Consider the following 21986-nt stretch of genomic DNA (forward strand, 5'->3'; position numbering starts at 1 on the left):
TCAGAGAAAGGCTGACTCTAATGCTTGTAAGGTTTCTCTCTCGCTGCAAATGGCCCATCAGGCCTATAGCCTGAATATGTCACATTTATACACTTTTCTCTGACAGCAAGTACTTATTTCAAAATAAAATACATTGCATCCAGTTAATATGAATGTACTGTGTCACAGACAGTATCTTGACACTAATTAGCGGTTGGAGTTCAGAAACAAATATAAATTCTCTGCATCTGTGGCCATGTTATATTATTTTTTAATGATGACATTTTACCAAAGTCATTAATTAGAAGGGCACACATACTTCAAACACACACAAGATTTAGATAATAAGCAACAGCACATATGTCCTTATGAGCACAGTTTTTTTTTTTTTTTTCTTGATAAGTAGAATTTGCACACTGGAAGTTTGGACAGGTTGTATATTTTCTACTTTTTTTCAGAAGAAAAGCTCATTCACATGTAATTACAATATTATTGAATGTGTATGTGTGCATTTAATGTAGAAAATTGCATTTACAGGGAAATGGAAAAAGACTGGCTCTAAGAAAAATTTTGGCTAAGCAATTCTTTTTGCTTCTGGGACTGCACTAGCAATAATTCCCATGAGGCAAATTTTATTTCCCTTTGGCCACTCTCCCAGAATCAGCTGCTTCATCCTGCAGCCACATTCTTCATTCTGAAGTGTTACGCAGCTACTAGCATGTGTGCACCAACACTGTACATAGGAAAATATCTACAGGGCATTATCAAGGGTGCTTGACTATTTTCCTGAAGTATGCTATGTTTCCAATCTTGGATTGCCATTAATTTTCTTCTTTTTGTACTTCTTTGGTCAGTGTTACATTCTGCTGCTGTATATATGCATGATGATAACGCATAAGCAAAATGCGATTCTACCCCTTGAATAACTCTGTATGTACCTACCGAGGTTCTAAACTTCACGTAATTGTAGCTAAGTTTACCCTCCATTTGTGGAGAGAAGAAGGAGAGTGACTGGTATCATCTTCCCACTAAATTTTCTACTACTCCCCAAATAATGTAAACATTCCTTCATTACTTCTTTCATTTGCTAGTATTTGATTAAGAACCTATAATATTCTTGGCTCTGTGGTTAGCAGCAGAAGACACCTCATATATATTTCAATAATTTTATTCAAATTGAATATTTTACCACAATTTAATGTATTAAAAAACAGAGTATTTATCTTTTTTTTAACCATTTTATTTATTTAAGTTGGCAAGTAAAAGGCATATATATTTATGATCTTTTCATAATGTATACATTTTGGAATGGCTAAATCCATCCAATTAACATATGTATTATTTCACATACTTTTTTTGTGATAAAAATAGTTAAAATCCACTCTCTTGGCAATTTTCAACTATACAATATATTGACTATAGGCACCATACTGTACAAGAGATCATTTGAATTTTTTCTTTCTGTCCAGCTGAAATTTCGTGTCCTTTAACCAGCATACTCTTAAAAATAATACTATTAAGAATAAATAAAAATAAAATAAAATAATAAATGATAACATGAATAGTCTCGGTTAATGACAATGACTACATATTAACTTCCTTTCTGAGGTTTTATGGTGGTTGCTCTGGGAATTTTTAGTATTATGATTCTATTAATTATTCCTCACAATGTAACAATTTAATTGAATATATATACACACATATATGTTTGAGACGGAGTCTCCCTCTGTTACTCAAGATGGAGTGCACAGATGCAATCTCGGCTCACTGCAACCTCTGCATCCCGGTTTCAAGCAATTCTCCTGCCTCAGCCTCCAGAGTAACTGAGATTACAGGCGTCTGCCACCACTCCCGGCTAATTGTGTGTGTGTGTGTGTGTGTGTGTGTGTGTGTGTGTGTATTTTTATTTTTATTTATTTTTTTGAGACGGAGTTTCTCTCTTGTTGCCCAGGCTGGAGTGCAGTGGTGCGATCTCATCTCACTTGCAACCTCTGCCTACTGGTTTCAAACGATTTTCCTGCCTCAGCCTCCTGAGTAGCTGGGATTACAGGCATGAGCCACTATGCCCAGCTAATTTTTTTTTTTTTTTGCATTTTTAGTAGAGACCGTGTGTTTCACCGTGTTGGACAGGCTGGTCTCAAACTCCTGACCTCAGGTGATTTGCCTACCTCGGGCTCCCAAAGTGCCGGGATTACAGTCATGAGCCACTGTGCCCGGCCTAATTGAAAATATTTGCGTAAACATGTGCTGTTCGTTAAGAGAGAGATTCTCAAATAATTAGACACGTGAAAATTTCATGTAGTGATGTGATTTTCATTTTTGGCTAATATGTTAGGACCTTCAGATATTGGCTAATTTGTTTGTTGATGCCTCTGTATTGTTTTTTAGTCTATGAACCACATTTGAAGGTTTTTTGTTTTTGCTTAAGACAGTTAAGAGGCAGAAAACATGTTTTGATTTAATTCCTAAATATGTTTTACATTTTCTCCTAAGTATGAATGCTCAGTTTTCTAAGGCTAGGATTCGGGAGTTCTTAGTTTCAGGTCCTTTGTGCATTGAAGATGACATATAAATATTGGTTTGAGCTTTGCAAGAAATTAAATTAAGGATTAGTGTGTGCTTTTTCATGATCCTGCATTCTTCAGTCAATGTAACCTAAATGCAAATGCTGCCCAAAGTGTGTGGACACTGACATTACTAAACAGACACTTCCTAACTCAGAACACTCTACTAGCTTTAGAAATAAGTATCTCATGAAATATTTATCAAAAAGTTAATAAATCACAACAAAATGAAATGACAATATCAGATTCTGTAGAATTTTCTACAAATACCATAAATAAATAATGTTCATATTTCAATAAGCTATGGAGTTAGTTTAAAAATAATGAACTTAATTAAAAGAGCTATATCTGGTGCCATATAATCATTGTATACATGCAGCTTTGGATGTACATCCAATTCAATTTTAAATCATATCCATATGTATGAATACAATTTTAAAATGTCTATATGCACAAACACATACATACACAAACACATTCTAGAGAGAATAACAATTCTCTAAACTCATTATTCATCCAGTACTTCTTACATGGCATTTGCTTAAAAAAAGGTTCACTTACAAAATTAATGAGATCATATTAAATCAATTTTTATTTGTTCACCTTGGACAAAGCACACAACCTTGTCAAGTCTTGAGTTTTTTTCCACCTCATATAAAAATAGTTCAATTTGATGTTGAAGTATCATTTAACTAAAAATTACTAAATAACTAAATAAATATTTTGTTTTCATTATATTTGAATATTAACTCTAAAAAACTCTTATTTATATTTTAGAAAGTAATATAATTAAATATCAGATTATATCCTCATATTTAATTGAATGTACTGATTTAGAACTGTAAATTTTTTTAAGAGTGAAGGAATTTTGAATTAATATAAGAAGAGAAGCTATGTACCAATTTTTTTTAAGCACATATTGATTTTAGTACCAAATACTGTAGTATTTTATGGCTTCAGTGCCTATTTCAGTGATATGTTGAAAAGTCCAACCATCTAATAACTAATAACATGTTTTATTCACACATATAGACATGTTACACATAGACATGTAGCACACATGTAATTTTAAAACACACAATTAAAATACGTCGGTAAAAAATCTTCCCCAAATATTTATGACTTTAAAAAAACTAAATAAGAGAAATTTATAAATTGAAGTATCAGTCAGAACTCTATTAGAAATGTAACTTATGGATTTGAGAACATAATTTTCCTACCTAGTCATTAAATCTGGTGTCCATGGAAACTATTGTGCTTTGATACCAAAGATATGCTATTTATTCATATAATCCGCATGAGCAAAAATAATTTAATCATACCCTTACCTGCATGTTGATTTTCTCTGGAAAGACTAAAAATTACATAATTATCTTCTTCATATTTGAAGAAATTTGAAGAAAGTAAAAGTTCCTTTAAATTTTTACCTATGCTTGCATCATGGATTTTATGTTATCTCTAGCATAAAGATCATTTCCTGCACAAAGATCCTCCAATTTTTATATATTTGTCCTTTTGTCACCTAAAATTTGCACATTAATACTAAATATTTTTGAATTCATTACCTTCTTAGCTTTCTCCTAAAATCATTATCAAGGAAGATATAGACTAATATTTTTTTCTGGTTTATGAAGAAACTCTAGTACTAGACATACAGAACTACACATATATTATATGATATAGCCCCACTTGTAATTATTATCAGAAATAAAGGCTGTCATCATTTTGCTATCTAAGTATTAAATTAATGTTTATTACTGTCTATTGTTTAAAAGGTAGATAAATTTCAGTAAATTTCATGATTTAATGTCAATGCTCCACTAAAAACAACAATGCACATTAACTATACATAATGACATAGTATATATACTAGCTATTTAAACTATATTAATTTCCTTGGTCTTAACTAGAGCTAGCATACCTGACTTATAAAATTTGCATAAGGGGGGTGGAGCAAGATGGCCAAATAGAAACAGCTCCAGTCTCCAGCTCCCAGCGCGAGAGACACAGAAGACAGGTGATTTCTGCATTTTCAACTGAGGTATTGGGTTCATCTCTCTAGGGAGTGCCAGCCAATTGGTGCTGGTCAGCTGCTGCAGCCCGATCACCAAGACCTGAAGCAGGGCGAGGCATTACCTCACCTGGGAAGTGCAAGGGGGAAGGGAATCCCTTTTCCTAGCCAGGGGAACTGAGACACACAACACCTGGAAAATCAGGTAACTCCCACTCCAATACTGCACTTTACCAAGGGTCTTAGCAAACGGGCACACCAGGAGATTATATCCCACACCTGGCGGGGAGGGTCCCATGCCCACGGAGCCTCCCTCATTGCTAGCACAGCAGTCTGCGATCTAACAGCAAGGCAGCAGTGAGGCTGGGGGAAGGGCACCTGCCATTGCTGAGGCTTCAGTTGGTAAACAAAGCCACTGGGAAGCTCGATCTGGGTGGAGCTCACAGCAGCTCAAGGAGGCCTGCCTGTCTCTGTAGACTCAACCTCTGGGGACAGGGCACAGCTAAACAACAACAAGAACAACAACAACAACAAAAAGCAACAGAAACATCTGCAGACGCAAACGACTCTGTCTGACAGCTTTGAAGAGAACAGTGGATCTCCCAACATGGAGGTTGAAATCTGAGAACGGACAGACTGCCTGCTCAAGTGGGTCCCTGACCCCTGAGTAGCCTAACTGGAAGACATCCCCCACTAGGGGCAGTCTGACACCCCACACCTCACATGGTGGAGTACACCCCTGAGAGGAAGCTTCCAAAGCAAGAATCAGACAGGTACACTCGCTGTTCAGAAATATTCTATCTTCTGCAGCCTCTGCTGCTGATACCCAGGCAAACAGGGTCTGGAGTGGACCTCAAGCAATCTCCAACAGACCTACAGCTGAGGGTCCTGACTGTTAGAAGGAAAACTATCAAACAGGAAGGACACCTACACCAAAACCCCATCAGTACATCACCATCATCAAATACCAGAGGCAGATAAAACCACAAAGATGGGGAAAAAGCAGGGCAGAAAAGCTGGAAATTCAAAAAATAAGAGCGCATCTCTCCTGGCAAAGGAGCGCAGCTCATCGCCAGCAATGGATCAAAGCTAGATGGAGAATGACTTTGACGAGATAAGAGAAGAAGGCTTCAGTCCATCAATCTTCTCAGAGCTAAAGGAGGAATTACGTACCCAGCACAAAGAAACTAAAAATCTTGAAAAAAGAGCGGAAGAATTGATAACTAGAATAATTAATACAGAGAAGGCCATAAACGAACTGACAGAGATGAAAACCATGACACGAGAAATACGTGACAAACGCACAAGGTTCAGTAACCGACTGGATCAACTGGAAGAAAGAGTATCAGTGACTGAGGATCAAATAAATGAAATGAAGTGAGAAGAGAAATCTAAAGAAAAAAGAAGAAAAAGAAATGAACAAAGCCTGCAAGAAGTATGGGATTATGTAAAAAGACCAAATCTACGTCTGATTGGGGTGCCTGAAAGTGAGGGGGAAAATGGAACCAAGTTGGAAAACACTCTTCAGGATATCATCCAGGAGAACTTCCCCAACCTAGTAGGGCAGGCCAACATTCAAATTCAGGAAATACAGAGAACACCACAAAGATACTCCTCGAGAAGAGCAACTCCAAGACACATAATTGCCACATTCACCAAATTTGAAATGAAGGAAAAAATCTTAAGGGCAGCCAGAGAGAAAGGTCAGGTTACCCACAAAGGGAAGCCCATCAGACTAACAGCAGATCTCTCGGCAGAAACTCTACAAGCCAGAAGGGGCCAATATTCAGCATTCTTAAAGAAAAGAATTTTCAACTCAGAATTTCATATCCAGCCAAACTAAGTTTCATAAGTGAAGGAGAAAAAAAATCCTTTACAGATAAGCAAATGCTTAGAGATTTTGTCACCACCAGGCCTGCCTTACAAGAGACCCTAAAGGAAGCACTAAACACGGAAAGGAACAACCCGTACCAGCCATTGCAAAAACATGCCAAAATGTAAAGATCATTGAGGCTAGGAAGAAACTGCATCAACTAACGATCAAAATAACCAGTTAATATCATAATGGCAGGATCAAGTTCACATATAACAATATTAACCTTAAATATAAATGGACTAAATGCTCCAATTAAAAGACACAGACTGGCAAACTGGATAAAGAGTCAAGACCCATCAGTCTGCTGTATTCAGGAGACCCATCTCACATGCAGAGACATACATAGGCTCAAAATAAAGGGATGGACGAAGATTTACCAAGCAAATGGAGAACAAAAGAAAGCGAGGGTTGCAATCCTAGTCTCTGATAAAACAGACTTTAAACCATCAAAGATCAAAAGAGACAAAGAAGGCCATTACATAATGGTAAAGGGATCAATTCAACAGGAAGAGCTACCTATCCTAAATATATATGCACCCAATACAGGAGCACCCAGATTCATAAAGCAAGTCCTTAGAGACTTACAAAGAGACTTAGACTCCCATACAATAATAGTGGGAGACTTCAACAGCTCACTGTTAACATTAAACAGATCAATGAGACAGAAAGTTAATGAGGATAGCCAGGAATTGAACTCATCTCTGCAGCAAGCAGACCTAGTAGACATCTACAGAACTCTCCACCCCAAATCAACAGAATATACATTCTTCTCAGCACCACATCACACTTGTTCCAAAATTGACCACATAATTGGAAGTAAAGCACTCCTCAGCAAATGTACAAGAACAGAAATTATAACAAACTGTCTCTCAGACCACAGTGCAATCAAACTAGAACTCAGGACTAAGAAACTCAATCAAAACCGCTCAAGTACATGGAAACTGAACAACCTGCTCCTGAATGACTACTGGGTACATAACGAAATGAAGGTGGAAATAAAGATGTTCTTTGAAACCAATGAGAACAAAGATACAACATACCAGAATCTCTGGGACACATTTAAAGCAGTGTGTAGAGGGAAATTTATAGCACTAAATGCCCACAGGAGAAAGCTGGAAAGATCTAAAATTGACACTCTAACATCACAATTAAAAGAACTAGAGAAGCAAGAGCAAACACATTCAAAAGCTAGCAGAAGGCAAGAAATAACTAAGATCAGAGCAGAACTGAAGGAGATAGAGACACAAAAATTCCTCCAAAAAAATCAATGAATCCAGGAGTTGGTTTCTTGAAAAGATCAACAAAATTGATAGACCACAAGCAAGACTAATAAAGAAGAAAAGAGAGAAGAATCAAATAGACGCAATAAAAAATGATAAAGGGGATATCACCACCAACCCCACAGAAATACAAACTACCATCAGAGAATACTATAAACACCTCTATGCAAATAAACTAGAAAATCTAGAAGGAATGAGTAATTTCCTGGACACTTACACTCTCCCAAGACTAAACCAGGAAGAAGCTGAATCCCTGAATAGATGAATAGCAGGCTGTGAAATTGAGGCAATAATTAATAGCCTACGAACCAAAAAAAGTCCAGGACCAGATGGATTCACAGTTGAATTCTACCAGAGGTACAAGATGGAGCTGGTACCATTCCTTCTGAAACTATTCCAATCAATAGAAACTCATTTTATGAGGCCAACATCATCCTTATACCAAAGCCTGGCAGAGACACAACAAAAAAAGAGAATTTTAAACCAATATCCCTGATGAGCATCGATGCAAAAATCCTCAATAAAATACTGGCAAACCAGATCCAGCAACACATCAAAAAGCTTATCCACCGTGATCAAGTGGGCTTCATCCCTGGGATACAAGGCTGGTTCAACATTCACAAATCAATAAATGTAATCCAACACATAAACAGAACCAAAGACAAAAACCACATGATTATCTCAATAGATGCAGAAAAGGCCTTTGACAAAATTCAACAGCCCTTCATGCTAAAAACGCTCAATAAATTCGGTATTGATGGAACATATCTTAAAATAATAAGAGCTATTTATGACAAACCCACAGCCAATATCATACTGAATGGGCAAAAACTGGAAAAATTCCCTTTGAAAACTGGCACAAGACAGGGATGCCCTCTCTCACCACTCCTATTCAACATAGTGTTGGAAGTTCTGGCTAGGACAATCAGGCAAGAGAAAGAAATCAAGGTATTCAGTTAGGAAAAGAAGAAGTCAAATTGTCCCTGTTTGCAGATGACATGATTGTATATTTAGAAAACCCCATTGTCTCAGCCCAAAGTCTCCTTAAGCTGATAAGAAAATTCAGCAAAGTCTCAGGATACAAAATTAATGTGCAAACATCACAAGCATTCTTATACACCAGTAACAAACAGAGAGCCAAATCATGAATGAACTTCCATTCACAATTGCTTCAAAGAGAATAAAATACCTAGGAATCCAACTTACAAGGGATGTAGAGGATGTCTTCAAGGAGAACTACAAACCACTACTCAGTGAAAGAAAAGAGGGCACAAACAAATGGAAGAACATACAATGCTCATGGATAAGAAGAATCAATATCATGAAAATGTCCATACTGCCCAAGGTAATTTATAGATTCAATGCCATCCCCATCAAGTTACCAATGAGTTTCTTCACAGAATTGGAAGAAACTGCTTTAAAGTTCATATGGAACCAAAAAAGAGCCCGCATTGCCAAGACAATCCTAAGTCAAAAGAACAAAGCTGGAGGCATCACGTACCTGACTTCAAACTATACTGCAAGGCTACAGTAACCAAAACAGCATGGTACTGGTACCAAAACAGAGATATAGACCAATGGAACAGAACAGAGTTCTCAGAAATAATACCACACATCTACAGCCATCTGATCTTTGACAAACCTGAGAGAAACAAGAAATGGGGAAAGGATTCCCTATTTAATAAATGGTGCTGGGAAAATTGGCTAGCCTTAAGTAGAAAGCTGAAACTGGATCCCTTCCTTACTCCTTATATGAAAATTAATTCAAGATGGATTAGAGACTTAAATGTTAGACCTAATACCACAAAAACCCTAGAGGAAAACCTAGGTAGTACCATTCAGGACATAGGCATGGGCAAAGACTTCATGTCTAAAATACCAAAAGCAACGGCAGCAAAAGCCAAAATTGACAAATGGGATCTCATTAAACTAAAGAGCTTCTGCACAGCAAAAGAAACTACCATCAGAGTGAACAGGTAACCTACAGAATGGGAGAAAATTTTTGCAATCTACTCATCAGACAAAGGGCTAATATCCAGAACCTACAAAGAACTCAAACAAATTTACAAGAAACAAACAAACAACCCCATTGTCAGGAAACAACAGGTGCTGGAGAGGAGGAATACTTTTACACTGTTGGTGGCATTTTAAACTAGTTCAACCATTATGGAAAACAGTATGGCGATTCCTCAAGGATCTAGAACTTGATGTACCATATGACGCAGCCATCCCATTACTGAGTATATACCCAAAGGATTATAAATCATGCTCTATATAGACACATGCACACATATGTTTATTGCAGCGCTATTCACAATAGCAAAGACTTGGAATCAACCCAAATGTCCATCAGTGACAGACTGGAATAAGAAAATGTGGCACATATACACCATGGAATACTATGCAGCCATAAAAAAGGATGAGTTTGTGTCCTTTGTAGGGACATGGATGTGGCTGGAGACCATCATTCTTAGCAAACTATCACAAGAACAGAAAACCAAACACCGCATGTTCTCACTCATAGGTGGGAACTGAACAATGAGATCACTTGGACTCAGGAAGAGGGACATCACACACCGGGGCCTTTCATGGGGAGGGGGTAGGGGGGAGGGATTGCATTGGGAGTTACACCTGATGTAAATGATGAGTTGATGAGTGCTGACGAGTTGATGGGTGCAGAACACCAACATGGCACAAGTATACATATGTAACAAACCTGCACGTTATGCACATGTACCCTAGAGCTTAAAGTATAATAATAAAAAAAAAAAAGAAAAAAAAGAAAAAAAAAGTGGGAGAAGGATATAAACAGACATTTCTCAAAAGAAGACATTCATACAGCCAACAGACACATGAAAAAATGCTCGTCATCACTGGCCATCAGAGAAATGCAAATCAAAACCACAATGAGATACCATCTCACACCAGTTAGAATGGCAATCATTAAAAAGTCAGTAAACAACAGGTGCTGGAGAGGATATGGAGAAATAGGAACACTTTTACACTGTTGGTGGCATTGTAAACTAGTTCAACCATTATGGAAAACAGTATGGCGATTCCTCAAGGGTCTAGAACTTGATGTACCATATGACCCAGCCATCCCATTACTGGGTATATACTCAAAGGATTATAAATCATGCTGCTATAAAGACACTTGCACACGTATGTTTATTGCGGCACTATTCACAATAACAAAGACTTGGAATCAACCCAAATGTCCATCAGTGACAGTCTGCATTAAGAAAATGTGGCACATATACATCATGGAATACTATGCAGTCATAAAAAAGGATGAGTTTGTGTCCTTTGTAGGGACATGGATGCAGCTGGAAACCATCGTTCTCAGCAAACTATCGCAAGAACAGAAAACCAAACACCACATGTTCTCACTCATAGGTGGGAACTGAATAATGAGATCACTTAGACTCTGGAAGGGGAACATCATACACCGGGGCCTATCACGGGGAGGGAGTAGGGGGGAGGGATTGCATTAGGAGTTATACTGGATGTAAATGATGAGTTGATGGGTGCTGACGAGTTGATGGATGCAGAACACCAACATGGCACAAGTATACATATGTAACAAACCTGCACGTTATGCACATGTACCCTATAACTTAAAGTATTAAAAAAAAAAAATTGAAAAAAAAAAAGAAATTATTGCCACAAACTAATTAACATATCCATGACCTCACATAGTTATGATTTTTTTTGGTTAGAATACTTAAGTTAAACTCTCCTAACATATTTCGAGTATACGATATAGTATTATTTAGTATATATAGTCATCATATATGATATAATATATATAATCATATATATTAGATCTCAAAACTCATTTATTCAGCGTTATTGGACATTTGTACTCTTTCACCAACATTTCCCGGTTTTCCTCACCCTCACTCCTGCCAACCACCATTCTACTCTCTGTTTTTATGAGTTCAGTGTTTTTAGATTTCACATATAAGTGAGATCATGCAGTATTTGTCTTTCTGTGTCTAACTTATTTCACTTAGTATAATACCTTCTACGTTTATCTATGTTGTTAAAAATGGCAAGATATTCTTCTCTTTAAGGCTGAATAACATTCCGTTAATTATATATACATCCTATATATATATCACATTTTCTTTTTACCTTCAACTTATAGACACTTAGATTATTTCTCTCTTAGTTATTGCGAATAATGCTGCAATAAACATGGGGTGCAGATGTGTCTTTGAAATACTAATTTCATTTACTTTGGATATATAAACAGAAGTGTGATTGCTGGATCATATGGTAAATCTATATTTAATTTTTGTAGAGACCTCTATAGTGTTTTTCATAATGACTGTGCAAGTTATACTCACCCCAAGAGTGCACAAGCTTCCCTTTTCTCTACACCCTCACCAACGGGTATCATTCATCATTTTCATACTAACTATTCTGACAGGTGTGAGGTGATACCTAATTGCGGTTTTAATTTGCATTTCTCTGATGATTAAAGGTATTAGACACTTTTTCATATACCTGTTGGCCATTTATATGTCTTCTTTTGAGAAATGTATCTTCAGGTTCTTAGTTCAGTTTTAAATCAGATTTTCTATGGGCTGAATATGTGTGTATCCCCCAAATTTGTATGTTAAAATCCTAACCTCCAAGGGGATGGTATTAGCAGGTGGGGCCTTTAGGAGGTAATAAGGTCCTGAGAGTAAATCCCTTATGAATGAGATTAGTGCCTTTAAAAAAGAGGTTCCAGAGAACTTCATTATTCCTTCTGCCATGTGAGGACACACGGAAAAGACTGGCCCTCACTAGACATTGAATTTGCCAGAGTCTTGATCTTGGACTTCTCAGTCTCCAGAATGGTGAGAAGTACACTTCTGTTGTTTTTAAACCTCTCAATCTATAGTATTTTGTTACAGAAACCTGAATGAACCGAGACAGGATTTATTTATTTATGCTATTGAGTTTTTTGCGTTCCTTATACAGTTTGGAAATTAACACTTTATCAGATACATAGTTTGCAAGTATGTTCTCTTTTCATGGGTTACCTTTTCATTGTTGATTTTTTTCCTTTGCTATACAGCTTTTTGATTTGATAAAATCTCATGTCTATTTTTTTATTTTGTTGCCTGTGTTTTTGGGATCAGATCAAAAAAATAAAGAATCATTGCACAGACTACTGTCAAGAAGACCATTCATTATGTTTTCTTCTAGTAGTTTTATGGTTTCAGATCTCAGGTTTAGGTGTTTAATGCATTTTGAGTGGTTTTTGTATATGGGACAAGATAAGGCTCCAATTTCTTTCCTATGCAATGTGGATCTCCAGCTTCCATAGCACCATTTACAGAAGAGGCTATCTTTTCCACATGGTGTGTTCTTGACACACGTGTTAAAGAGTCATTGAGCATAATGCATGGATTCATTTCTAGGCTCTCTGTTCTATTCCAGGAGACTATGTCTGTTTTTATTCTAGCACCATATTATTTAGATTACTGTAGCTATATTTTTAAATCCGGAACTGTCATGCCTTCAGCTTTGATCATTGTTAAAAACTGTCCAAATATAAAATTTCACAATGGTAAACATACTTTTGAAAATTAAAGTATTTTCATATTTTAAAGTAAAATAAACATTGATTTTCAAGTTTCTTAAAATTCATATTATGCAAAATTACAAAAAGCTATGTTAACTTAAATTTTATTTTTAAAATGTCCTTATTACATTCTCAAATATCATACAATGGTAGTGAATTTATTTCTCCAGAAAAACTACGAATTATCACATGCTTAATACAAGTTAGTAAACAGTTGTCTGAAGAGTCTGTCTCGGAAACTAGAATTCTTATTCTAATCATATTTAATCAACTTCAAATCTTCTGGGTCATGTTTTATAATGTCAATGAAAGACATGTGACCTAGTTTTTTTCAACACAATTCTGCAGAGAACCATGTCAGTCCGAAATTCTTAAAGTTTTTGGAAGCAAAGTAAAGGTAATCAGTCAAGAAATTAAAAAATGTTCTGACCCTGCAATCCTACCCTTGTGAATATGTTTCATAAAAATAAAAAGCCCAGTAAGTATTGGTGTATTGCACTGATTTCTTATTGCTGCCTTAACAAGTTACCAGAAATTTAGAGGCTTAAAGCAACACACATTTATTACCTTACAATACGGTGGATAGAAAGTCTGAAAGGGGTCTTACTGGGTTAAAATTAATGAATTTTGGCATGACCTACATACTGTTTTGGAGGCTCTAGGGAAGAATCAATTTATCTACTTTTCTAACTCCTACTGGCCTTCCACATTCCCTGGCTTGTAACCCTATACCTGCTATGCAAAGCCAGCCATATTGTATCTCTTTGTGCCTTTCTTCCATAGTCACATCTCCTTCAAACTCTTTCCATCTGCTTCTCTTTCTACTTTTAAGGATCCTTGTGATTACACTGGGCCCATGTGGCTAATTGAGAATTAATCTATTTTAAGGTCAGCTGATTAGCAACCTTAATTCCATCTGCAAAATTCTTTTGCCACACAAGGTAACATACTCACAGACTCTAGTGATTGTTGATATCTTAATGTGGAAATCTTCATACAGAAATATAAATAAATAAATATACTCACACAGTGGAATGCAGTGGAATGCTACAAGAAACAATAAAATCATGTCTTTTGAAACAGCAATAACGGAACCGGAGCCCATTATGTTAAGTGAAACAACTCAGAAACATGAAGTCAAATACCACATGTTCTCATTTATAAGTAGAAGCTACAAGGTGTACACACAGACAAACAGTATGGAATAATAGACCCTTGGGACTTGGAACGGTGGAATGGTGGGAGGGAGATGAATGAGAAATTACCTAATAGGTGCAATGTACATTACACCAGCGATGGTTACACTGAAAGCCCAGAGTACACTACTATGCAATATATCCATGTAACAAAACTGCATTTTCCCTTCTTAAATTTATTTTTTTTAAAGCTCTGGAAAACTCAAAGCAATGTTTAATTTTTTTATATTGGTATATATTTTTAATTTTTAATAAAAGATTATGTTTGAATAATGTATGGTATGTCCACAATATGGAGTATTATGTAACTTTTAAAAATAATTAATAACAAATATAAAGTTCATAGGTTTCCAAAAATCATTATTGCATAAAAAGAAAACAAGATGTATGGAAGTATGCATAAAATTTTATTACCTTGATTATATATGTAATGTGCAAGCATACACATGTGTAAAAACATATATATACATATCTGTAATCAATATAAATATTTATACATATAAATATATAAATCTCTCTTTCTCCTCTCTCTATTATCTATCTATCTATATCTATATATATGTACACACACAAAAAAATATCATAAGCACAATGAAGATAATACTAGTTTGATAACATGAGTTACCTGGTTGTAGAGAGTGAGGTTTTGAGTAAGAAAAGGACACATAGAAATTGAAAGGTAGAGAATGTAAGAAAGGCAAGCTTTTCTCCCCAAAATAGGGAATGGTATTAATTATATAACTATGTAATTCTCTACAGTCAGGTATTCAAAAATTTATCTCTGATGGGAAATACGTCCTAGATGTGTAGAATATTGAGAAGAGCGGTGTACTTGAAGAAAATAGCTATGTAATACAAAGGAAGTTCTTATTCTCTTGTTGCAGACTACAATTGACAGAAACTTCTCTGATATGCATTAAAAGTGTCTATTTTCCCTTCTCTTGCATCTGGGATGGCCAGTGACCATTTTGACTAATAAAGTACAATGAAAGCCCTACTGTGTTCTGGTTGAGTACTAGAACTTCTGCCTTAGTCTTTTTTAGAAGACAGCTACCAGATGAGAAATGTGACCACCTGAGACCACCATGTAGTGAGAAACCTAAGCTACATGGAGATGTTCTGAGAAATGAGATGTCATGGAGTGGAAAAGAGAGGCAAAACTCAGAGTGAAGAGACTGCTTATATACATATATTGGGAAAGTCATTTAAGTTTTCTGTGCCTCAGCTCTTAAAACTATCAAATGAAGATAATAATAATAGTGCTTCCCTTGTATTGTTGTTACAAGGGTTAAATTAGTTAATATTTACATCACTTAGAGTAGTGCTTTACACATGTTAAGTCCCACATATCTGATGTTACTATTTTCTCATCTGTAAAATGAATATTGCCATCATAATGTATTTAAACTTTTTTAAAATTTTATTTTAACTCTTTCTTTAACTCTTATTAATCACTACTCATTGATTGAGCAGTTAGTATGTGTCAAACACACAGGGATATCTAGTGGAGATAAAATAGTGAATAAGACGGGTCAAGACATTCCCTTAGAGATTCTAATTTAATATGGTAAAACAAGAAAATAAACTTTTGTAATTAGATTTCTTTCTATTTAAGCACTTTCTTCAGGAAGACTTTGCTAAGCAACCTATGCCAAAACATACATTAAACATTTCTCCTTTGGATTTCCAAAGCACATAGAAATTACATCATCTTAGCACTTAATGCAATGTACTGCCAGAACTTAGTACATTACTATGTTGATAACTCCATCTCCAAATACTCTAATGAATTTACACTTATATCGTAGGGAAAAGAAGCAAGGGATGGGTGACTAAAGCTTTCTCTTTAAACTTTAGAGTAACTCCTCTCTTTTTCCCTGGGCTCAGTTTTCCTTGGAACCAACTTCAGTTGCCATTTCTTGACATCATGGGAATTGTGATTCAAAAGCCAAGGTCCAGAGTGTGGGTCAAAGGGAAATGTTTATGAATACTACTTTTCTTGCCTTTGGTGTAGGGCAAGACTTAAACTAGTTTAAATTCTTAGTCTAGTTGCCTGCACCTATATAGACATTCCACACAGGAGATGGGCATGCCCCATCTCACCCCAGTGCTTTACCTTCTGCCTAGATTCTTCAAATACCAGAAGCGATGAAATCTGGTCATGAAAGTAACATGTCAAGAAACAACAGATGTTGGAAAGGTTGCAGAGAAAAGAGAACACTTACACACTGTTAGTATAGCCTCTATGGAAAATAGTATGGCAATTTCTCAGAGTCAAAAGTAGAAATATCATTCAACCCCAGCAACCCCTCTGTTACGTATCTACCAAATGAAAAACAAGTCATTATTTCAAAAAGACACCTGCATGCTTATGTTTATTACAACACTGTTCACAAGTCTCCAACCACAGATAATTGGATTAAAAAATATGATATCTATATACCACAGAATAATATAATAAACAGTTTTCTTTTTTTTTTTTTTTTTTTTTTTTTGAGACGGAGTCTTGCTCTGTCGCCCAGGCTGGAGTGCAGTGGTGCGATCTCAGTTCACTGGAAGCTCCGCCTCTCAGGTTCACACCATTCTCCTGCCTCAGCCTCCCGAGTAGCTGGGATTACAGGCGCCCACCAACTCACCCGGTTAGTTTTTTGTATTTTTTTAGTGGAGACGGGGTTTCACCGTGTTAGCCAGGATGGTCTGGATCTCCTGACCTCGTGATCCACCCGTCTCGGCCTCCCAAAGTGCTGGGATTACAGGCTTGAGCCACCGCGCCCGGCCTAAACAGTTTTCTTTATCACTGTTTATTACCAAGTAGCTGGGATTACAGACACCCTCCACCAGCCCAGCTAACTTTTGTGTTTTTAGTACAGACGGAGTTTTGCAATGTTGGCCAGGCTGGTCTCAAACTCCTGACCTCATGTGATCCACAGACCTCAGCCTCCCAAATTGAAACATTTCTAAGAGTTATTTTACGCCTGCTATCCACTATGGCACATTGATATAATTAAATATTTTATTTTTCTTTATTGGCTGCCCAAAGAGGTTGTTTTCAGCATTTAGACAACAGCAAGTCCCAGTTTTTTATTAATCACTGTTTATTATTCCATGGTGCGTAGATACCATATTTTCTTTACCCAATCATCTGTGGATGGACACTTTGGTTGATTTCATGACTTTGCTATTGTGAATAATGCTCTAATAAACATACAAATGCAGGTGTCTTTTTGAAATAATGACAAACTGAAATCCTGTCTTGCAGCAACACAGATGGAGCTGGAGGCCATTATCATAAGTAAGATAACTCAGAAACAGAAAATCAAACACTGCAGGTTCTCACTTATAAAGTAGAATATAAAGAACAGGTACACATGGGGAATACGGAGGGAAATAGATACTTGGGATACCAAAAGTTAGGGATATGGGAGGGAGATGAGGATTGAAAAGTACTATTGGGTACAATGTTCTTTATTCAGGTAATGTCTTCACTAGGATCCAAAACCTCTCCACTACACAATATATCCATGTGACAAATTCCTTGAATCTATACACATAAAAAAAAAGTATTAAGGGTTTTGGCCCATTGTACATCAGAGGTACAACTGGTATCCAAATCTCCTGTTTCCCAGATAGATGAGATATCACCATGATGTGAAAGTAAATAGAAAACATGTCACTTTATAAAAAATTTCAAGCTGCCAATCATATATTTGAGCTTTCCACCTTCCACAGAGAACCTCAGTTCAACTCCCTGAAATGAGAATTTATATTTGATAACTTCTTATCACTTTTTTCTTCTCCACCTCCATGTCTGTACTGTTTGTGTATTTATTTTCCTCACTTTCTTTCTCTTGGGTGCTTCTGGAGAAGGATTTTACATCATTCTCTGGCAAGGCTAAAATGATCATTTGTGATTTTTATTCATTGTATTTTCCCTCCTCAGAGAACATCTGTCTATGCTTTTAATCTATTTCTGATATTTCTATGTCTACTATCTTATAAATTTTAGCCCCCAAACACACTTATGTCTTCCTAGTTTTAAAAACTTTTCATTAAGACAACTTATCTTTAAACGCTCTGACAGGACTTGAAAACTTGCAATTTCTACATCATCAACTTCAACTCTTAAGCCCACTACGATATGACTTCTGTACTCGTAAGTGTGCTAAATAGATATTGATTAAAGCAACCAATACACATTTTCACGTCAAACCTAATGGTCTTTACTATTATGAAATCAAACATTCTGTTCTGTGAACGCAACAATTCTTTTTCTACTTTTTTAATTGAACTATGTTCACTATTACTTTTCTATTCCATTGGGAATTTTGGAAATATACATTTTTTATGTCTTTCTATCTGTAAGCCCTCTGCTTTATTAAGCTTCTTCTCTATCCAGCTTAGAGCTACTGTTCACGATTGCAACATCACTACGCACATTCTCAATTTCTTTGCTCCTTTCTTTTTCATTTTCCAGTCTGTGATTGTATTGACATAGAAAAGGACAGCTGGAAAAATTTTGCATATATGGGTAAATTGTTATCAGTGTGCATTTATGATCCACAATCTAAAACAGACTCTTATCCCTGAATGTCTGAATCATTTTCATCTCTTTTCAAATGCAGTATTGCCATTATATAACATCAGAACAAAACTCTCTAACAATGTAACTAACTTCCCAATCTGTCTCCTTCCACATCAGTGTTTTATTCCTTTCCTTCTATAATGGTAAAGAAAATGCTTCTTCCCTCTCTATCCGTAATTTTCTTCACTTCCATTCTCAATATAATTGAAGAATAAATTATTATTTCATTATTCTCTACATTCAATCTCTTTTTTAATGAGATCTCTAAATCTTTTCCAAAAACATTTGATAATTTCAAAGTCCTGCTTATCTTTAAAAAATGAAAAAAGAAAATCATCATAACACATATTTCACTTCAACTTCTGCTCAGTTTCTCTGCAGACTTTCAGAACTAACTACACAAAATAGAATCAATAGTCAGTGAAGCCTTTCTCTTTCTGCAAACAATCCTCGACCCATTCACCACCACCATCATCCTATGGAACATAGCTTTTTCTATGAGCTACAGTGAATCTGTTTTCTTCATCTCATGCTGTAATTTAGTCTTTATCTCACTTGAACTCTCAGCAATATTTGACAATGTTGAGCCCCTGCTTCTTTCTGAAACATGATCTTTCCCTAGTTTCCATGACTACACTCTCCCTGGAATTTCTTCCACCTTTTTGACAGATCTATTTAAATCTCATCGTGTATTCTGACATTAAACATTGGGGACATCACAACAGCAAGTCCCAGACCCTCTCCCTAACTCTATTTTCTCGCTTATATAACCAGTCCCAATATTGTATATGCACCAATGATGTCCAGATTTATATCTCCAACTTTCAAATCTTTTCTAAAGTTCTTGAATAATATGCCCCATTCACTACTTGATATTTTTATCTAGACGTTCCAAATAAAATAGCGAATTAAACATGTCCCAAACAACCTCATAATATTTCTTATCCAGTAGAATTCTCTCTTGTTATCTGCCTCAGCATATGACACACCAAAGACACAGTTATTTTAAAAAGCAATCTAAAAATTATCATGGTTTTCATATCCCTGAGTTGTTATGTTAAATTTATCAAAAGTCATATCTATTTTATTCCCAAATACCTCCCAAGCTCAAGTAGTCTTTTTCTATTTCTAGTAACACTACCTTGTTGTAATTAAACATCTCTCACCTAAAATACATTAATTTCTTTCTACTCATCTTTCACTTCTTTAGCCACTCCATCAATACAGACTCAAATCACCGGAAAAGCAGTCTTTCTGGAATCCCAGTTTGATATTATCAAAATAATTCTGACTTGAAAACTTCAATTTTGTTTCAGAGGAATATCAAAAATACTTAACAAAAACGTCAATGTTCTGTGATCAGGCTGTTGCTTATAAATCTGAAGCTCATTCTCAGGTATGCCTTTCCATTTTGGTCCAATAGACTTTTTCCAATTTCTTAAAGAAACTATGCTTTCTGGTGTCACCAAGCTTTGCACACATTTTTTTTTTTTTTTTTTGCCTGAAAAAATTTCCTCCTGTTTTTCATCTATACAGCTATATTTCATCTATCCAGTTTCAGCTCAATAATTTACTTCTTCAGAGGATCTTTGTCCTGAAATCCTCAACTAGAAACAATTTAATGTTACGTATTTTCACAGCAGTATATATTTTTTCTCCATAAGGTTTTACAAAATAATTTATTTATTTATATTTATGTTTATAATAACTTTACTGAAAATCATAATTCAGAACCCTATCTTTTGTGCTGAACATTAAAAACCCAGTGCCTGCTCTAGTGTCTGGCAGGTTCTAGTTAGAAAATAAATAATTTTTGTATAATTTAATTTAGTAGTACAACATAAATACCTAAGTTTCTGATTTATAGGTGTAATATTCATAATACATAAGATAAATGGATTAGTATGCTTTAAAACATATAATTTGCAACACAGATGATGAGTGATAGAGAATTACTGCCATTGCACCTAGAACATTCCTGCTAAACCTAATTTGTATCTATTATTCCACCTCAGTATTATTCAAAATAATAACTGGAAGAGAAGAACACGGTACAAAATTACAATGACTTTTTAAAAAAAGAACTGGCAAATGTTTTTGTTTGTTTGAAATGGAGTCTCGCTCTGTCACCCAGGCTGGAGTGCAGTGACGCAATCTCATCTCACTGCAACCTCTGCCTCCCAGGTTAAAGTGATTTTCCTGCCTCAGCCTCCAGAGTAGGTGGAATTACAGGTGCTCGCCACCAGGGCTGGCTAATTTTTGGATTATTAGTAGAGATGGGGTTTCGTCACATTGGCCAGGCTGGTCTCAAACTCCTGACCTCACGTAATCTACCCACCTCAGCCTTCCAAATTGAAAAAAAATGTCTAATAGTTTTGTTATATCTCTTACGCATTACAATGCACTGATAGAATTAAATATTTTATTTTTCTGTTGGCTTTCAGCAGGGATTGTTCTCAGCATGTAGGAAATTCCAGTTTTTGCATGGACATCTTTCATCTTTCATCATCTTTCAACCTACATCTTTCAACCTCATATCAAATTTTTAAATCCTTCTTAAGTTTGAATCTTCCCAATTTTTCCCCCTGTTGCCACTTGGGAAACATTCTGGTTATAAAGGGCTCATTTAGGTGTACACAGATAATCTGTGAAACAAAAAACTCAGTAACATTAATTATACTGGAAAAATCCCTTTATAGTAGTAGCTTCTTTAGTGTTTAATAACCAGAGGCTGGGACTCTTAGCTGACCATCTTGGAATTCTGCTTACCACAAATATTATGCATATTATTTCAATTATATTTTTAGGTCTAGCCTAATGGATACACTTGAGAATAGAAAGCTGTGCCTAGGAAACAATGTTGAATTGATTAGAATGTAAAGTAGACACAGGTATTCATAATATGTAAACCTAAACA

The sequence above is a fragment of the Chlorocebus sabaeus genome, chromosome 3 (assembly GCF_047675955.1).
Source record: "Chlorocebus sabaeus isolate Y175 chromosome 3, mChlSab1.0.hap1, whole genome shotgun sequence".
Lineage (NCBI taxonomy): Eukaryota > Metazoa > Chordata > Mammalia > Primates > Cercopithecidae > Chlorocebus > Chlorocebus sabaeus.